The sequence below is a fragment of the Equus przewalskii genome, chromosome 2 (genome assembly GCF_037783145.1).
Source record: "Equus przewalskii isolate Varuska chromosome 2, EquPr2, whole genome shotgun sequence".
In the NCBI taxonomy this organism is placed as follows: domain Eukaryota; kingdom Metazoa; phylum Chordata; class Mammalia; order Perissodactyla; family Equidae; genus Equus; species Equus przewalskii.
The window spans coordinates 75,271,167-75,291,112 of NC_091832.1; the positions used below are offsets into that span (position 1 = coordinate 75,271,167).

Below are 19,946 nucleotides of genomic sequence, written 5' to 3' on the forward strand. Positions count from 1 at the left end.
TCTTTGACCCGTCAATATATCCATCTTGGTGTCTTTTAAACTATACAGCATCTAGCATATCTAGCATAACCTCAATTAAAATGTGAGTCAATGAATAAAATTTTCCTTCCAATGCATTGAAAAAGGTAATTTTCATCTTTATGCCCACCAAGTTATTTAAACAGATTAACACCAAGTTTTCTTGAACTACCTTAGTTCCACTGGATTGACTTAATTTATGGATTTTTAAGAAGGATAAACATTATTTTTTAACTAAATCTTTTATTTTTGCATGTGAAACCAAATTATTTTTGGTAATATGTAATGTAAAAATATGGACTTATGCAGCATTTATTTACAATAGCCAAGATATGGAAACAACCTAAGTGTCTGTGGACGAATGAGTGAATCGAGAAAATGTGGGGTATATATATATATACACCATGGAATATTATCCAGCCTTTAAAAAGAATCCTTTTGAAATCCTTTAAAAAAATCCCATCATTTGCAACAAGATGGATGAACCTGAAGGGCATAATACTAAGTGAAATAAGCCAGACAGAGAAAGATAAATACAGTATGGTATGGTATCATTTATATGTGGAATCTAAAAAAAAAAAATAGAGCCAATAGAAACACAGAATAGAAAAGTGATCGCCAGGGGCTGGGGGATGGGAGAAATAGCAAGAGGCTGGTAGGTACAAACTTTAAGTTATAAGATGACTGAAGTTTGAGGGTCTAATGTATAACATGGTGACCACAGTTGATAACACTGTACTGTATAACTGAAATTTGTTAAGAGAGTAGAACTTAAATGTTCTAAACAACAAAAAAGAGAAATACATGAGATGATGGATGTATTAATTAATTTGACGGGGAGGAAGCCTTTCACAATGTGTACGTCTATCAAATGTACACTTTAAATATCTTATACTTGTGTAAGTCAATTACACCTCAACAAAGCTGAAAAAAATTTTTAAGATAGAAAAAGAGTTCCAGAAACTGAAAAAAATAAGAACTTATATTTTGAATGCTCTCTTGCATTTTCAATGAACTTGTACAATCTTTCTTATTCACTCTATTCTATCAACATAAATAACCAATTTTACCCCCCAAAACTAAAGTTAAGCATCCACAAGCAACCACAGCTAATTCACTTCAAGACCAAGTGCTTATTCAACACTCAAAGTTTACAGCTCACAATAAAATAATGTTCCCATGATTAACTCTCACTATATAAAGGATAACAGGATGTTATTGGGGCTTTTGGGGAGAAAAAAATTCCACCACAATTTTATAAATCTGTAAAATAGGTACAATGATAATACACAAAATTGAGTAGAAAAAAATTTCACTATAAATAACTGTGCCATTTACTTCAAGTACTCCTATCTTGTAGTAGAAATAAACATGTAGTAATTAACTATCTTTTCTGGAATAAATACGGTACAAAGTGAAAAACAAAAGCAAAAATTAACCACTTTACACAGCTCAGCAAGTGGTGCACAAGTCACTCAAAACGCTTCCTATTTGAAGAGGTGTTTGGGAGTAAGAGGGTAACAGGTAAAGAAAAGAAGACTAGTTACAGTCCACTGCCTACACTGACACTTCACCTATTTCTTCCGTCCCTGAGTAATATGACAGGAAAAAAATATTACAAAGATAAACAGAAGAGACTACTGAAGTGTGTCTTTTAATAAACTTTGCAGGCTAGCACAGTGGGTAAGACACTGAGCTCACGTGCCAGGCTGAGTTACAATCCACAGCTCTGCCACCTGCATGTTTTTGACCGGACAAAGTTTCTTAACCTGAGAAGCAGTTTCATTTGAAAAATGATGACAAAACTAATGCTCAATCCACAGAGTTGTGAGGATTACATGAGATAATAACCGCATAATCCTTAGGAGCTATTTTGATAGCTAGGAGGCGTAATGTGCAGATGTGAGCGGGATTCATGTAGGTTCTCTAGTCCAGGTTCATTAACATACACAAAACAAACTCAAATTTTAAGTGTAAAGATTTAAGAGCTTGCTTCCCTAGCGGTTGAAAATTGTTTTCTAGTAACAATTGTGACAGTTATCAAAGATGAATTTTTTCAATATACATAATGATTCCTGGATTTTTAATAAACACTTAAAAATTTGTTAGAGACAGCATATAAATGAGCAGTATGGAAGGTTTACAGTTGTTTGCATGCTGCATTCTGAAGACTCTTCTCTCCAGAATTTTGTAGTGCAGGCTTTAAAAGATTATGAAAGCTTAGAACATACCTGGAGATAATCTAAATTACTATGGCTCTCAAAAAATATGTCTTAACTGCCTCTATTATGCAACCGTTAGATTCCCAGAAGGTATCACCAATTTTGATTTATTCATTAAACTGACCAACAAACCAGGAATCAAATTTAATATGTATGAAGATAAGCAATTATGAATGGCTATGATTAACATACTATCACAATTGCCATCACCATCTAAATTACTTAATTCAAAGAACACTTTCACAGAAAGAAAAACTACAAGGGAACTACAAGTTACACATGATGCAAACTTCTGAAAATATAAGTTAACTATTTTAAAAGAAAACTACCTCTAAACACTACAGTTAAGATCTCTTCTAACCACAGCTTTCTGAACCCAATTATCACAGAGAAATTCATTACAAAATCCCATTTTACTAACAGAATTTTTAATTCATTTTGAGTAATCAATTCCTGAAAACAAATTAACACATTTATCTCAAAATGTTCAGAATGCTACACAGCAATCCATTTTTTTATGATTATATCCAAGATTTTTTTAATCATATACATGAAAGAATGTTTTCATTCAAGTTGCTATCTTTTTTCCTCTCCTCATGGTCTTTTTTCCAATGTAAGTTCATATATCTTTGATCAAAAGCACTGACGTATACAAAATCTATAGTTTTAAAGAACTTTAATTTCTAATTAGTTTCAAATATATGACCAGAAGGAATTAGTAGAAGACTAAAAATGTAGCATAAGGACAAACTATAGAAGAAATTGTTGTAGTATTTTTTCCTTTTAAACGTCAAAATGGATATGTAAACTCCACTTAAATATAAATTCCTGCCTTGTAGTCAAAAAGTTTGATTATGAAAGAGAAAAAGATGATTTCCAGGATTACATAGATAGAGCATGCATGACAAATTCACCCAAATCAAGTCTACTTCCTTTTGCAGTCATTACTCTAAAGCATAAAGTAGTATATGTTCATCCATACACCTTGTTACATACAGACAGATAAATTAGATACCATATTAAGGACATACACCTGACTCTAGTCTGAGTTCTGTGGGCTGCAATGCAGTCAATTTGAAGTAGGCTTTCTTCATATGTGTGCTAGTGAAACAAATGAAATAAACACCTTCCAGCCACAGTACCAACACTACCAAGGATACTCCTGTGTTATGAGTGGGGCTTTAAAATCACAAAGAAATGGGTTTGAGGTTTGGTTCTACCATTTACTAGCCATGTGACCCTGGGCAAGCTCCTCAACTTTCCTCATGTGTAAAATGAGGGTAAAAGTATGTTCTTCATGGAATGTCAGCTATTGTTAACATTTCACATAGAAGCATGACTATCAGTTACCGACAGAGAATAACAGGGAAGAATCAACTGCTAAAAGATACATTTCATAAAATAAATAACAATTTAAAATGAGGATAGATAGACATGTGTCTACCTGAAGTATACTGAACGTAACAAAAGACTTTTAAAAGTCTTTGTACAACTAGAATACTAAAGTAATGTTGAACAAAGATAGTTTCTTGATGAAAAATTCCTGTTCAACTAAAAAAAATTACATAACTGTCAAATTAACATGAATCCAGTGCCATATTTCATACTTTGGTATTAAAGTTAAAATGGATTCTCCTTTCTTACAAATTAATAAAAGCTTGGTTAGAGGGAGATTAATACCTGTGTTATAATTGACTCAAATTTTCCCACAGGAGCATTCACCTGATAATCTGAGAACAACAGTGTTCATTCTTCCCAACTTAAGAAAAAGGATGCAGCTGTTTCCATCTATAAATAGGATGCTGCTGCACAAGTTGAGAAAACTATTTTTCACACCGTCAATTAAAATTACTTCCACATTTATAATGAAGAGCTCAAGTTGTAGAACTTTCATATTCTGCTAATTAAAAAAAAAGGAGCAAAATTATTTAAGTCATGAGAAAGTACCTAACAAGAGAGCAAATTAAACCACAGAAAGCAATGAATGGTTTGATAAATCAACGTGCAGTTCCACTATGGCCTAGCCAATGTACATATACCTTTTAAATAACAAATCACTGGAATTTTGAAGACTGGAAAATATAATGCCTCAAATTTAATTTGCTACAATATATACATGAATAATTTTTCAGTGATTCTGAACTATTTTTTTGATTGACCTCTTGAACAAGAACAACACTATGCTCAGTTTTCTTGGTAACACAATAGGTTGACCCCATTACAAGTCCTAAAATCAAAAGAAAAGAAAGAATTTTCTCCACACAGATTCAGGCAACACATTTTTCCCAAGAGAATAATAATGATGCCCTGTCACTTTTGCCATACAGTGAAATCTGAAGTTATGAATTCTTGTTTGTAAAAACAAAAGAAGATGGTGCAAAATATAAACAGGTGCATGACCCAGAAGGGAAAAGTCTGAAGGAGATACTGCCAATAGACACTGCAAATGACAGACATGGAAGAGGATAACAATTAAGAGAAGTATTCTGGCACCAGAACCTAGCTGCAACCCTGACTTTGCTATTTACTGCTGAGAGACACTGGGAGAGTTACTTACCATCTCTAAGCACAACTTTCACTATACGTAAATTGAGGAGAATACATATCCTTTATAATGCTGCTGTGAAAATCAAATAAGGTAAGATATATAAAGTACTTACTTACACACTGGCTATTATTTAGCTATCTCCTATGTTTCAAAATTAAGGAAAAAAAGGATTAGCCAGATTCCACAATGCCAAATAAGACGGAAACTTGAGTAAGGGATTCCAGCAAGGTGGCCAATGACAATTTCTGGTTCCTTCAAGTTCTCAGGTCCAATTTAGCAAATACTCCAAGTAAAATTTGATCCTTGTCAATAAGATTGAATTAAAATTGCACAAAATGAGCAAATTGAGGGGCTGCCCCAGTGGCATGGTGGCTGGGTGCGTGCACTCCACTGAAGTGGCCCAGGGTTCTCAGGTTTGGATCCTGGGCATGGACCTGCACACTGCTCATCAAGCTATGCTGTGGTGGTGTCCCACATACTAAAATAGAGGAAGACTGGCAAAGATGTTAGCTCAGGGCCAATCTTCATCACAAAAAAAAAAAAAAGGAGCAAATTGAAAAGAATTAGTTTTGTGTGCTTTTCAAGATACTTTGGATGCTCTCCTGAGTGACTTGTAATCTCTGCATTTTTTTTTTTTTTTGCAATCACCAAGGGTTGCTATTGGTAATTATCTACTTTTCCCTCCCCAGAAAGAAGAGAACATTTGCACAGAATGTTCAATAAGGAACTATGTAAACGACAAGTGTTCATTACTTAAAAGTAGAGAGATTTAAGTAGGAAATTGTTGAATGACCTCTGATAACCTTTTAACTGCTTTCAATAAAGATGGTTTAGGTACTGGCCCCATGGAAGGATGGAGATTAACCAGATAATCTTAAAGTCCTGCCAGACCCAGGACACGAGAAAGAGAATGAAAGGACAGTTACATGCCTTTCTTTGCTTTTTGTTCATATATAGCCTATATCTGTATCTATATTTACACCTAAGTAATAATGCTTTCCCAAATAAGGAGAACAACAAAAGACAAAAGACCACTGAACTGCAGTTCCTAGAATGTGTTGTTGGGTGGGGAGTGAAGGGGGCAGGGAATAAGCAGTAACTTTCCCTCTTATTGTTTTTGGCAAAAATGCGATGCAGACACTCTTAAGAATAAAAATTATTAAAACCTCTAGTTTATATTTATCTCCTTTAAGAAGAAAATGTTATCAACTTTCAGCATAATTCTGAAATGCTGAATTAAACAAATTAGGGAAGCAATCAATTGGGAGAATGAACTTTTTAAATGATGCGACCACAGGTGACATTTGTTGGTACTACCACAGACTTGGCATTATGTTTTGCCATTAACTGCCACCTGCCTCACTCCACCTCAATTCCTCCAAACCCCAGGCTCCCCACCCCAACCTTCTTGCCATTGTCATTGATACAAGAGGAAAAGAAAAGGGAGGTGGAATGGCTTCAATTGCTTAAGGGATTGTCAGAGGAGAAAGGTCATTCCTTTCTTAGGGAATGAAACTTCAGCAGCAAATAAATGTTGGCGGTCTTTTTAAAATTCCCAGTAAGAAAGTTGACATTTTAATACACAGGGAAAGCCACTGCAACACAAAAATTAAAGTTGTTATCTTGTAAGTTTCCCTCCATCCTAAAGAACGGACTAGATGAAGAATTCCTTTTCACAAATAGATTACAGATAGCAAGTGTAACAAAACTTGTAGTCTTGTAAAACCTGTTCTTCTAAAAGCCATTCATTCATCTTGACTAACAGGTATAGACAAGTTAAGGCAAAGGCATGATTCTGGAACCCTAGAAACCACTTCAAAAGGTCATAGGCTTATGATTCCCAAACTGGAAAGTAAAGAACACAATGAACACATAATTCAGCAATAAAATTTAGGAGTATCAGCAATAACAGATGAATACGATAAACGCATAATTTAGGAGTATCAGCAACAATGGATGAAAACATTTAGACCTCTATCTTTCCCAAATGCTTAGTAACAACCCTTTTGACTTCTTTTTTTAACTGCCACTGAACTTTACACCCTCCAGGCCAGCTTTTTTATGGCTATTACATCACAGTTTCATTCGCTCAACTACACCATCTGAGATCCTTACACCAAAGGGCAAAGCTGCCGTCTAACCTCATGGTTAATGGAGTCTGCATATGTTTATTGACATGTACAGATCATGAAATTCCTTGTGAAGAAGGTACAATTGAGTAATACCTTTTCTTCACCTTAAATGGGCAATGCAAGAATCTTGACCAGCAAATAAAGCGAAGAGCCAATGAACCAAGCTACATGCCAAGTGGGAAAATGGTTCCTAAATTAACTGAGCATCGGAGTCACAGGGTGAGTTTCTTCAATAATATGTATTCCTGAGCCCTTCTCCAGCTGTACTAAATCATTAACACTGGAGACCCAGGAACCTATATTTTTCATAAGTAGAATTTGTGCCTGACCCCCCAAGTAATTCTCATAATCAGATGAGTTTGTAAAAAATAGAAATAAGGAAACACTCGAAGGAATCATTGGCTTCCTGTCATGTGCAATTGGGTTCCATGTCAAAAGCAACTAATTACCACTGTACTTGCTAATCTTATGGTGTTAGATGGCATTGTGATGCCAGAATTTTAATTATCCAGATAGGGTATAAAAATCATAGTTTTTGCTTATGGTACAGCTTTATAGCTATACTATAGGAACATTAACACTAACCAAGGAAGCCATAAATCAGTCAAATGGAAAATGTCACCTTAAGCCATCTTAACGATTACAGCAAGCTCCTACTTAAATTTCTGGAATAAATATATATAAGTATTTATTAGTCCTTCTAGGAAAACAGATACATAACATATTGGAGTATGGTAATAGTAGCCTGACTTAGGAATTTGAACGCCTAGATTTCATTCTCAGTTTTCCTAAAAAAGAAGCAAATTACCAAATTTCTCCAAGTCTCATTTATAAAAAAGGTAATAATGATTTCATAGTTTTACCATTACAACAGGTGTGCCATTAATAAAAATAACTAACATATTCGAGCACTTACTGTGTACTAGACACTATTCTAAGCTAGTCTAACTTTTTTTTTTCCCCCTGCAGAAGATTTGCCCTGAGCTAACATCTGGGCCAATCTTCCTCTATTTTCTATGTGGGTTGCCGCCACAGCATGGCCACTGACGAGTGGTGTAGGTCCACACGTGGGAACCAAACCCAGGCCGCTGAAGTGGAGCATGCTGAACTTAACCACTAGGCTACAGGGATGGCCCCCTACCTTTTTTATCAATCAAAAATTTATATCATCAATTTGAATTATTTTTCTGTCTATAATTTTTCCTTCCCAACCCATCTAACTCCTCCCAAGATTCTCACCTAAAATGCTGCCATTGTCCAAATTAGATTACTGGATTCAGTAGCATCAAACTCATAAAAGCCACTTGTCTGAAAAGGATCATTTTCTTTTTCTTGTTTCAATTGCCCAAATAATTTATTTCTTTTAAGTTCTGTTATCTGAGACATCATAAAGACAAACATAAAAGCATATCAAGGCAAATATAAGAACAGTAAGGTGAAACATGTTTTCCTCTGATAAAGTATATACTTGTACATGCTAATATACTCTTTCTATTTCATTGTTCAATATGAACGGGAACAGCCTTTATAAAATTAAATACTTAGAATGATTGGACTGAATAACCCTTTTGTTTCGAGAAGTTAAAAAAATAAAAGTAAGTTATAAGAAATTTTAGAACTCTGTGAAATTATAGCTCTGCAGCTAGCTGATCTTACTAAAACCACCCTTAACTCTGGTTTATGTTCCTGAGAACAAAGGATATACACAGTGTGTAAGAGTGTGCCTGTCTCACAGTGCTTCAGGTATGCAAGCTTCCCTTCATACAAAAATTACCTATTTTGATAAAACAGTGGGGTTTTTGGAATATAAAGAGCTACTGAAAAATATTGTAAAAAAAAAAAAAACACCAAAAGGATCCAAAGGATCCAAGGATTAATCTGGTAATGACATACTGAAAAGGATCATTTTCAACCCTCAGAAGAGTGCTATGAGGTAGATTCTTTCATTATCTCCTATTTTACAGAGGAGAAAGTTCAGATAGGTTAAGTAACTTGCCCAACATCACACAGCTTGTAAATGAAGGAGATAATCTAGCATTCTTAACCACTATGATAAACTAAATCGCTCCAGCAAAAAACACTCAGAATAAATTGTAGTCCTTCCCTCCCAACCTCTGTAATTCAGGATCCTGGGCTGTAAAAACAGACCCATGCTTCCAGTTAGGCTCACACATATTCCTTCCCAAGAATATTAAATGGAATTGTCTCTTTAAACCATTTCTCCACCTCATCTGGTTGGTCATGGATATTCTTGCCAATGTACATTATTTTTAATTCAATGTAAGCCTAAATTTCAAACTTAAGAGTGCTTGCCTGTGTTACCTTTATTATTAATAATTATAATTTATATTTATAATAAATACAATCACCATTTCAGCTGGACTAGTGCTCCACTAACTTTATCCAAAGAAAGCAGTACAATTATTCTGCTTACTTTTGCTTTTTTTTTTTTTTGAGGAAGATTAGCCCTGAGCTAACTACTGCCAATCCTCCTCTTTTTGCTGAGGAAGACTGGCCCTGAGCTAACATCCGTGCCCATCTTCCTCTACTTTACATGTGGGATGCCTATGACAGCATAGCTTGCCAAGCGGTGCCATGTCCGCACCCGGGATCCGAACCTGCGAACCCCAGGCCACCGAAGGGGAATGTGCGCACTTAACCGCTGCACCACGGGGCCAGCCCCATATTTTTGCATTTTTATAGCACTTTAGAAGACAGCAATTCCCAACAGGTGGTTTTTGATGAGTTTGATGCTATTTAATCCAATAATTGAATTTGGATGATGGCTTCATTTTGGGTTAGAATCTTGGGAAGAGTTGAGTAGAGCTGGAAAGGAGAAATTATGAACAAAAAATAATTCAACTTGATAATATAAATTTTTGATTGCTTGAAAAATGTGAATCTTTTTATTTTAATTAAGGAGACTTCTCTCAAAGGTTTCAGGGCAAGGAAGTTAGCAAATGACCATTTTCAAAGTAATTATTTACTTCATCTACACTTTGTAACAATATACACGACGAGTAAAATATACTGTTTTTCAGGATCAATCATATTGCTCTTACTTTTAAAAATGAATCTACTTTGAAGCATAAGGATGCATTTACTAATTAAATGGCACAGATCTGCCAAGAGACAAAAGAGTGCTGTTTTATTCCTTGAGAAGGAATCAAAAGACACACTTGAGAATCATCATATCTTCTGCAATATCGCTCAAACTAATTCCAGGAGTTTCTCCTGTTCTAAATAGTCAATTCAGATGGAGAACAATCAAATAATGCCCAGTAATGGCCCTACTAGAGAAACAGATAACATCACACATGTTCCACTACCTGGAAACTTCTCACAAAGAAGCCCATTATCTCCTTCCATTAAATACATTTCTTCTCAAGATACAATTATATCATTGAACATTCCCACCCTTGTTCAAGGCCAAAGGGAAGAAGAAATGCCTAAACATTCAATTTTCTAATCCACTTAGATCATGTCAAAACAAGGAAGAGGAAATAAAAAATGTGCAAGAAGTTGACTGTCAATCAAAATGGAAAATTAAAACTGCTCAACTGGAATTTCATACTGGCTCCAAGTGTGAAGTTTTCCAACTTTTCCCCTCTATCTACACTTTCGCAAAACTTACAAATCGCATTGCCTCCTAATCCTGATTTGAGAATCACTGCGGCAACGCCAGCTAAATGCTTCCCTGTGTTAACTTCTGTGGTTTATGTTATGGAAGTTATAGTATTTTCTGAATTCCAAGTATCATTTTTTTTATAATATTGAGTATTTCACCCCTTAAAGTTATTGATTTAAATAAATAGGTAAGCTACTAAAAAGCAGAGTGCACTATATGTTTATAATAGGTTATACAAATGACTGGCTTCCCAGGTCAACAGAACTGTACCTATGGCACATGGATTATCTTCACATCAATTATGATCAAAACAGAACATCTGTCTCCACCCACTCAGTCTAATGTAGAATTCTTACAAAGCGGTGCACTAACACAGAAAGGAATCTGACTGAGATCTGGAATCAAATCCTATCTGAGATCCTGAACAAGTCACTGATTTCCTCTGGGTCTTTGATTCCAAATGTGTTTTTTAAAAATGGTTAAATCAAGGGTCTCTAAATTCTAAAACCTTTTTAGTCAATCACTAACTCAGCCTCCTATCTATCTCAAGGAACAGTTTATAGTACAAATCATCAAGTACATTAACACAGACAAACATCAATCACTAATCGCTTGATCTTTCTTAAACGCTAAATGCAGTCATGCTTTCCCAGGCAATAGGAATTAAAAACAAATAAAAACCAAGAAACAAAGATAATGTGAATGGAATGAGAGATTACATAAGAATGTGACTGCAACCTGAGTTTAATGATACTAGAAGTATGCATTCTCCAAAGACAACTTTATGAATGAAAGGATTTCAAAAGATGGAAACACACATAAGACAACAATAAGCAATAATGTAATGTGCCTCCTTTACTCCTTAGGAGTACTCAAGAGTTGTGTTGGGAGAGAATGAACCTCTATTTTTGTCCTCTCCAAATCCTATCTACCTGGTAAGTTTTCTTGCCATCTCACCAAGGTACTGAATCTCACTGGCTTCTCTAGTTCTAACTCTGGATCGACAATAAGCCTGCTAAGAACATGCTCTTCTACGGACTTCTAGTAGAGAAAGCATCATTGACTTAAAGTTATACTGCCACATATTTATGGTTATAGAATGCTAGAGCTAGAAAAGTCCTTAGAAAGCATCCATCCATTTTATAACTATAAAGCCTAAAGAAATTAATCAACTTATAGAAGGTCAGATTCCTTATCCAACCAGTCACTTAATCAAAGCAAAGATCCTTGCTGGCTACAGTATTTATGGAGCAAGAGGTAGAAACATGTTTAAAAATTAAAACACAGTCTTTTCACTTATGCATTCAAATACTAAGTGAGCACCTACCATATACCACGCCAAGCACTGAGATTTGTGGGCTTCCTTCTAGTGTAAGGTTAGCTAATTCACAGTTTCATTTAAAACATCCATTACTCACAAATTTGCATAGTACCTTTCCTTGAACAGCCTACAAGAATTATATAAGTAACTTCCAAGGAGTGGACACTTTCTCAAAGAAACAGCAAAGACCCAATTTCGAAAAGTTGTTAGGGAAAACAAGGGGAAGAGTAGAAAAGAAAATGCTACAGATGCCACAGAAAACCTAGCTACACCTGCTCTTCAAAGTCCTCACCTTAGAAAACCATCGATAGTCCAGTTGAAAGAAGAGGCTCTCCATCTTTAGTCACACTTCTACATTATTAAAACCACCAACATGGACATCTACTTTAAGAGTCATGCTAAATATACCAATTTTACTAATGATTTTGGATCTTCAAAGTAGAAACTACTTGGTAAGTCTGGGTCTTATCTTATCTTGTCCACAGAATGAGAAACTATAACGGTGGTTCCCAAACTTGACTGCACATTAGAATCACTTGAAGAAACTTTTTATAGGTCCAGTGCCTAGGCCACACCCAAGTCAATTAAATCAGAATCTGGCAGGGAGGACCAGGGGTTGTCCTAGTGGCTGCGATTTGGTCCTCTCAGCACCCTGAACCTGGTTCATTTCCCGGTCAGAGAACCACACCACCCATCTGTCGGTTGTCACACTGTGGCAGCTGCATGTTGCTGAAAGCTATGCCACCGGTATTTCAAATACCAGCAGGGTCACCCATGGAGGATGCATTTCAGCAGAGCTTCCTGGTCAAGACAGACTAGGAAGAAGGACCTGGCCACCCACTTCTGAAAAAATTGTCCATGAAAACCCTCTCAATAGCAGTGGAGTACTGTCAGATATAGTGCTGAAAGGTGAGAGGATGGTGCCAAAAGACCCAGCAGGCTTCTGTCTGTACACAAGGTCCCTAGAAGCCAGAAGTGACTCGACAGCACTAACAATAAGGGGTGGGACTCCAGCATGAGTTGTTTTTAAATCTCCCCATATGTTTCCAACATACAGTCAAAAGAACCACTGAACCAGACAATCTCAAGGGTCAATCTAATTCCAAAATTCTACATCTAAGTCAACTCATGTCCACTGAACCAGGTAATTTTAATGGTAATGAAGGCTAGTAATGTAATTAAATTGTCTGCTAAAGACATAAAAGATTATTGAAAGGATATATACTAATATGAAAGTGTGAACAATCGAAGTGAATGGCATATAGCAAGCATTCAAATATTCACTGACCAGCTAGACATAAGATAGCAAAACCTAAAACTAGAAAGCTAAAAAAAAATAGACAATTTGAGCAAAGAACACATTTAAGATATATAACACATAAAAATAATTATAAATATATGAGTCTACATGGTGATTTCTGAGTTTCCTTTTTTCTTATCAATTAATACTCTCATAAGACTACTATCTTAAAATCACACGCCAAAGAATCTTCATCTAAATAATCTCTCCTACCAGAGTTGATGTTAAAAATAAAGGGTGTCAATCCGAGCTCAAGAGTTCCTTCTCGGAGCTTTTCGTGAACTTTCTAGAAGCTGAGTCTCAGGGAGCTTCTCCACCACGACAGCTCCCCGCTCAGCCCAGGAAGCGTCCCGGAGCACCCGCCAGGAAGAGACTGCCTAAGAACGTGCCAGCTCTTCTGAGAACCGCCCTCGCAGCCACCCCCAGAAGATCGGACGGGAATCTCCGATGGTAGAGATGAAATTCTCTACCTTTCTACAAATATGAAAGCTATACAAGAACACCCTAGTTTTGGACTTGACTTTTCTCATCTTCTTTATGGGCTTTCATTGTAAATTCACGCTACTCTGTAGTTTGCCTGCTACACTTGCACAAAAAAAATAATAAAAACAGCAACAAAAAAATTAAAACCATGATGTGTGGTTTATATGTCTTATTCTGGCTGATTTTATCTTGAACACCAGGTCAGAAAAAATATAAAATGTATTTTATAGTAATCATAAGCATTAATACTTTTTTTGCAAAATGAGACACATTACATTCAGTAAGTAAATTATCTAAAAATGGCAATGCACATAAACTTTCAGCCAGCAGGCACCTGAAAAACAATTTCTTCCCAACTAGTGGCTCTCAGAAAATAAAAATGTATTTTAATATTAAGTAACTACAAAATTAGTAAGATAAACATACTGCAAAATGTATATACATGGACAGTGTTTACGCACAGTAAGCACATACACATTTTGCATAGCACGATGTGAACCCTAGATCACTCAATAAACACAAATGATACATTAACTCACCTTAAGATTATCTGGGCCCATCACTTCACTCCATTCCATGGATAACTGAAGTTGGATAGGCCAATATGATTCCAAATTCCCCAAGAAAAACAAAATGCTTTTAAACTCTGCTTCCTAACCTGATTCTTTACAATATTCTGACAAATCTTCAGGAGTCTATGTAAGATTTTGTAGCACAGTGCCTAGCCCATATCAAATAGTCCCTAAAAAGTTGTTCAATAAAATGTCAAACTTTTAGTTTGACAATAAATGAGAAAGGGGTTATCAGGTTCAAATCAAATGTTCAGTGAAATTTAAACAAAATCAGGTGACTGCACCGTAACAGTATGGAAAAAAATAACTGGAATAACAGATAGGATATGTGGATTGTGGTCCCAATTCTACTGTTAACTGTTAGGGGAAATAGGGACAACAGATTTAATATAATATATAATTGAGCTAAGTTTTCTTACCTGAAAAATGAAAGGAGATAGAATAATATAGCTTCTTAGTTCCTTTTTAATGCAGAAAATTTAAGCAATTTATACATTATGTTAGAAAGTCTAACCGGTTTTACTTAAATGGTCACCATGAGGAAGAAAAGCTAAAGGGAGGCAACATAAAGTAAATTAGCACCTAAACTGTTCTAACTCTTCCACTGCATTCTGCCTTTACTACTGCATATCACAACTCTGAAAATATTTCTATTAGATCTACGGGTACCAGGAATGGTGCTTTACTGCTTGGGTTTATGATCAATTGGTAATTAAGACCAGAAACAGAAAGACAGCAATAATCTTGGGATTATTTCCCTATGTAAAAACATCATATAAATAATGTTACTTACACTAATAGTAATTTTATTTAAAAGGGGAAAAAAAAACCCTACCAAGTACTTTACAGCAGTTTACACCAAACTTGCTTGTGGTTTCCCCTCAATTGTCACAAGGTGATAAAAGTAATTCTAATAACACAATAAATAACTTTTAAAACTAGTTTTTTGAAAGTTTATATCAAATACTACCACATTGTTAGGAAACTGCCTTACTCTAGAAATTAAAATTCTCTATTCTTACTTAGAAAAACATTACAGGATATCTTACTGATTAACTGTTCTGTTTAAATATCTAATCATCTGAAAAATCATCAATATTGTGAGTGCAAAGGCCAATGTGGAAATCCACACATGTGAATCCTCTTTTCATAATAAACTAAAGATCAAGAGAAAATTACCTGAGCTTGTTAACTTATCAAACCCAAAAATGACAGATATTCAAACACCTCTTCATCTAAGACAGACATAACTCTTCTTTTCAGGCAACAAAAAAGGTAGGCCCAAATTTTCATGTCAAAAGAGTTAACAGTAATAAAAATATAATACTTTACAACTAAAAAAGAAAAGGAAGACTTTGGAAGAGATAATTGCTTAACAGTATTGTCTAATCTACTTACAAGATTTATACACTCATACCTGTGCCTAAAGATATGACAATTTGCCTCAGGAGTTTAATTTTAATATCAAAATTTTAAGCTTCACATATAAGAACATATAAATCCCTTGATATAAGCAAAATTATTCCTATGTGAATCAGTACATTTATACTTCTATCCTAGCTCTGTCCAGTAAGCGGGCCTAAAAGGGTAATTTCCCAGTAGCAACAAGCACATTCCGCACCCAAACCTTGGTTTCTAATACCATTTTCCAAGAAAAGAAACTAAGAGTCCTCAGAGAAATGACTGATTCTAGGACTAGGGTGGGAAAAACACAAGATGAACCTGGAGCATTTAGCAGTCCAGAAAGTAAAAAAATGCTCAAGAAAAAACAAAAAGGATGGGAGCAAGTCAAATGGACACAGGAACAAACTTGAAAGCGCTCCAAGGCCAAAAGATGGAAAAAATCTGAGCAATAAAATAATGTATTACTAAATTATAAGCCAAAGTATAAAATAAATATACTGGAGTCCATACTGGTATAATTAATTGAATAAATAAATGAGGGGGAAGAGTAATCTTCCTTACAGAAGAATTCCAAATAATTTATATAGATGTTCCTCCCTCCAACCAACAAGTGGCGCTTAGATCCTCCCCATCCCACCCCTTGTAGGTGGGTTGAATTTAATGACTTACTTCCAAAGAATAGAACAGTGGGGAAAGTAACTTTACAGTACAGAAACCTGACAAACACTACCTCAGCCAGGTGATCAAGGTCAACATCAAGTGTGATTAAGTCATGTTGACTGTATGCACCCTTGATATTATGTGATGAAATAGCACTTTACCTCCATGGTCGTCCTCCCAAAAAACCATATCCACAGTCTAATCATGAGAAAAACATCAGACTAAACCCCAATTGAGGCACATTCTACAAATACCTGACCAGTAGTCCTCAAAACTTTCAAAGTCATGGAAAACAAGGAAAGACTGAGAAACGTAGGTCAGAAGAGACTGAGGAGATATGATGACTGGATGCAATGTGGTATCCTGGATGGGATCCTGGAAGAGTAAGACACATTCATGGAAAAACTAGTAGGATATGAATGAGTCAAGAGTTTAATGTACCAATGTTGATTTCTCAGTGTTTACAAATGAATCATGGTAATGTAAGATGTTTAACAACAGGAGAAACCCAGAGAGGGATAGACAAGGGCTCTCTATACTATCTTTGCAACTTTTCTGTAATCTAAAATTAATTCAGAATAAGAAATTTATTTTTGAAAAAATTATATACATGTGGAGAGATGAATCTAAAAAAATTTGTGTCACAGCTAAAAAATATAACACAAAATAAGTTCATAGGCTCAGGCCATGCGCATTCTGCCACTGATTCTTTAATTTTGGATTCAAGTTTGGGAATGATTTACAGACTAGAGAGAAGAAACAGTCATCATTTCAAAGGCTTAAAAGCTTAAACCACTTACTTTCTCCTTTCTTCTTAATCACATCCAGTGATCAAGACCTACTGATTCTCACTCCCCAACATCTTCTCTCCACTGCCACTGTCAAGCATCTACTTTAAGGCTTTCATCTCTTTAGAGGCAGTAATTTGTCTCCCTGCTATATCAGTCTTTTCCCATCCTGTCAATTCCACACAACTGTTACATTTCTGAAATGCAAAGCTTAAAAACCTTTCATGACACCATACTTTAAACAGACACTTCAGACACACACACACAAAATTATGTATTAAAAGCCACAAAGTAATAACTGATATTGGCCTTTCCCTACCTCTTACTACATCTTCTTCAAGCATCCTATTCTCTACCAAAATAATTTGCTTCCAAAAGCCCACAGTACTTTTGCTTTTTGTTTCCTTGTTTTTAGTATTTTTCATCCTCTATCAGATTGTGAGCTCCTAAAGACAGGGAACAACAGGCCTTATTTACTCAGATTCATTCTCCACAGTCTAGCATAGGAGTTTATACAGAAAAGGTGCTTAATATATGTTTTTTAATCCTCTTAAAAACTAATAGAATTAAAGTTTCACATAAAATCAATTTAAAAATCTCAAAAAAAAAAAAAAAACCCTCAATAATCAGTTAACAAGCTTTGCTCAAAATTGGTCATTTGACTGCATTGAAATCTTTTCAATTTCATACCAAGTCAGATGACCAGCACCAAACTGAACTAGACTCCTTAGATAAGCCATTATCTTTGACTGCAGCTGTGAACGACAGTAAGCCCACATGGGAAAAAAAAGAAGCCAAACAACTGGATGGTAGAACTAAAAGTACTTTAAAGAAGTACAATCTGTATGTTATAGACGTGTTGCTATGCTATGGTCTACCTTTGAAAGCAGTATTTATGATCTCCCCCATAAAGTACACTAACACCCAAAGTACAGGGACTTGGGAAGCACAATATAGATCTCTGATTTATCGAACAATTTGGGGCAAAATCAGAAGCAAAACTTCTATAGCCAAGCCCTAGTTCTATTTACTACTCAGATTTCATTACTTGATCACATCCTATTTTTCTTGCTTACTAGATTGGCAGCCAGCTACACACCCCTCACACTGAAGCTACAAAGGAGAACAACAGTACAAAGGAGAAAAGGCAGTCAGTCAACTAAACAAGAGCCTGAGTTACCTGAAACCTGATCTTCTGGGTCGACACCTGATTCCAAAACAATCTATAAACAGTTGGTCGACATTATTTGTGGAACCCACATTCGTGAATTTGCTAACTTGCTAAAATTTTTTTGTAACCCAAAAATTCATTACTTGAGGCACTTTCACGGCCATTCAGGGACACGCACAGAGGGATGAAGATTCTGAGTCATCCCACATGCATGGTCCTAGACAAGGGGGAACAAGGGAATGCCCTGCCTTCTAGATTCAGCTCTCGTACTGTAAACAACGGTCCTTTTCACAGTGTATTTTGTGTCACGTTTTTTGAATTTTTGTACTTTCTGCTGGTGATTTCACCTGTTTACGAGGGCCCCCAAGCACAATGCTGAAGTACCATCTAGTGTTTCTAAGCATAAGAAAGCTGTGATGTGGCTTAGGGAGAAAATACACGCATTAGACAAGTTTCGTTCAGGTATTACCAATACACATAGAAATGATCTATTTAGGGAAATAAACATTCAGAATAATTCTCTAGTTCTTTTTCATCATTTACATAAAATAGTCTCTTATTTGGGGGAAAGAAAAGGAGGAGGGGGCAGGAGAAGGAAGAAGAAAAAGGAAAACTAAAACCGAAATTTTATTTTTGAAATTTAAATTTGCTATTTTTTAAAGTGTCCACAATACAGTTTTAAGAACCAATTTTACTTCTTATTCAATAAGCAGACATTTCAGTTCTTTTTTTCTTATTCTGTTCTCTATATTGTTATTTAAAACAGTATTATGAGTGTGTTTCATGATGCTTTTGCAAAAGGGGTGCCTGGTCAAATAAGTTTGGGAACACACACTCTACTCTCTCCCGAATTAGAGAGGCACGATGCAGATTTCAAAATCAAGGGCTCCAAAATATGCTACAGTAAATAAATTTGCTTAATCCAAGTTTAATTTGGATCCAAAAGATAATTTAACCACAGCACCCTCTTTTCAAGAAACACAGTAACAAACATTTATAAAATGTCAACATTTGACAAAATAGATGAGAGAGAGAGAAACTGCATAAAATAGAAACAACGTGTTCACAAGAATTAGGTTTACTTTCGGTTCTTCTGGACTTGTTCTTTACAGTCCCACCAGAATACAACCAAAAGAGAAAAACATACATTCTACTGTGGGGAGAAGGTAACATGAAATCCAGATTCACTCCTGTCTCCAGTGCCTAAGTACGATCAAACTTGAGAGTGGTTTACAAGAAAATAGAAAAAATCAAAAATCCAAGCAGGGAAATTCCATTTTAAATGGAAGACTAGGCATTCAATAGGTAGTTATTAAACGTGGACCACCATATGTGATATAGATGCTTCAAAGTATTTAGGGGCAAAATGGAAATAAAATCAGGAAAAATAACTGGAAACAGCATTATATGCAACCTCAAATATTAGTAAATCATCTGACAGTTCGACTTTCTCTTTATTAAGAATCACAACACTTCCCAATTCAAGATATAAAAAAGGATTAAAAAAATAAAAACTTTGCTGAAAATATAAGGAACTAGCATTTACAATTTCCTTTTTTTTAAAAAAGATTTTATTTTTCCTTTTTCTCCCCAAAGCCCCCCGGTACACAGTTGTATATTTTTAGTTGTGGGTCCTTCTAGTTGTGGTATGTGGGATGCCACCTCAGCATGGCTTGATGAGCAGTGCCATGTCGGTGCC

The 19,946-nt window shown here is 35.5% G+C and overlaps 1 protein-coding gene and 1 long non-coding RNA gene across 14 annotated transcripts in view; one reads left to right on the forward strand and one right to left on the reverse strand.

Annotated features, from left to right (window-relative positions):
- Window positions 1-18,543, forward strand: part of LOC139081776 (uncharacterized) — a 63,763-nt gene extending 45,220 nt beyond the window's left edge. Inside the window, exon 3 of the long non-coding RNA XR_011537069.1 lies at window positions 18,156-18,543. This is a non-coding gene — a long non-coding RNA (uncharacterized lncRNA). The remainder of the gene's footprint in view (window positions 1-18,155) is intronic.
- RAPGEF2 (Rap guanine nucleotide exchange factor 2) overlaps window positions 1-19,946 on the reverse strand; it is a 244,836-nt gene that overhangs the window by 183,351 nt on the left and 41,539 nt on the right. The gene's annotated exons all lie outside the window — the stretch shown is intronic.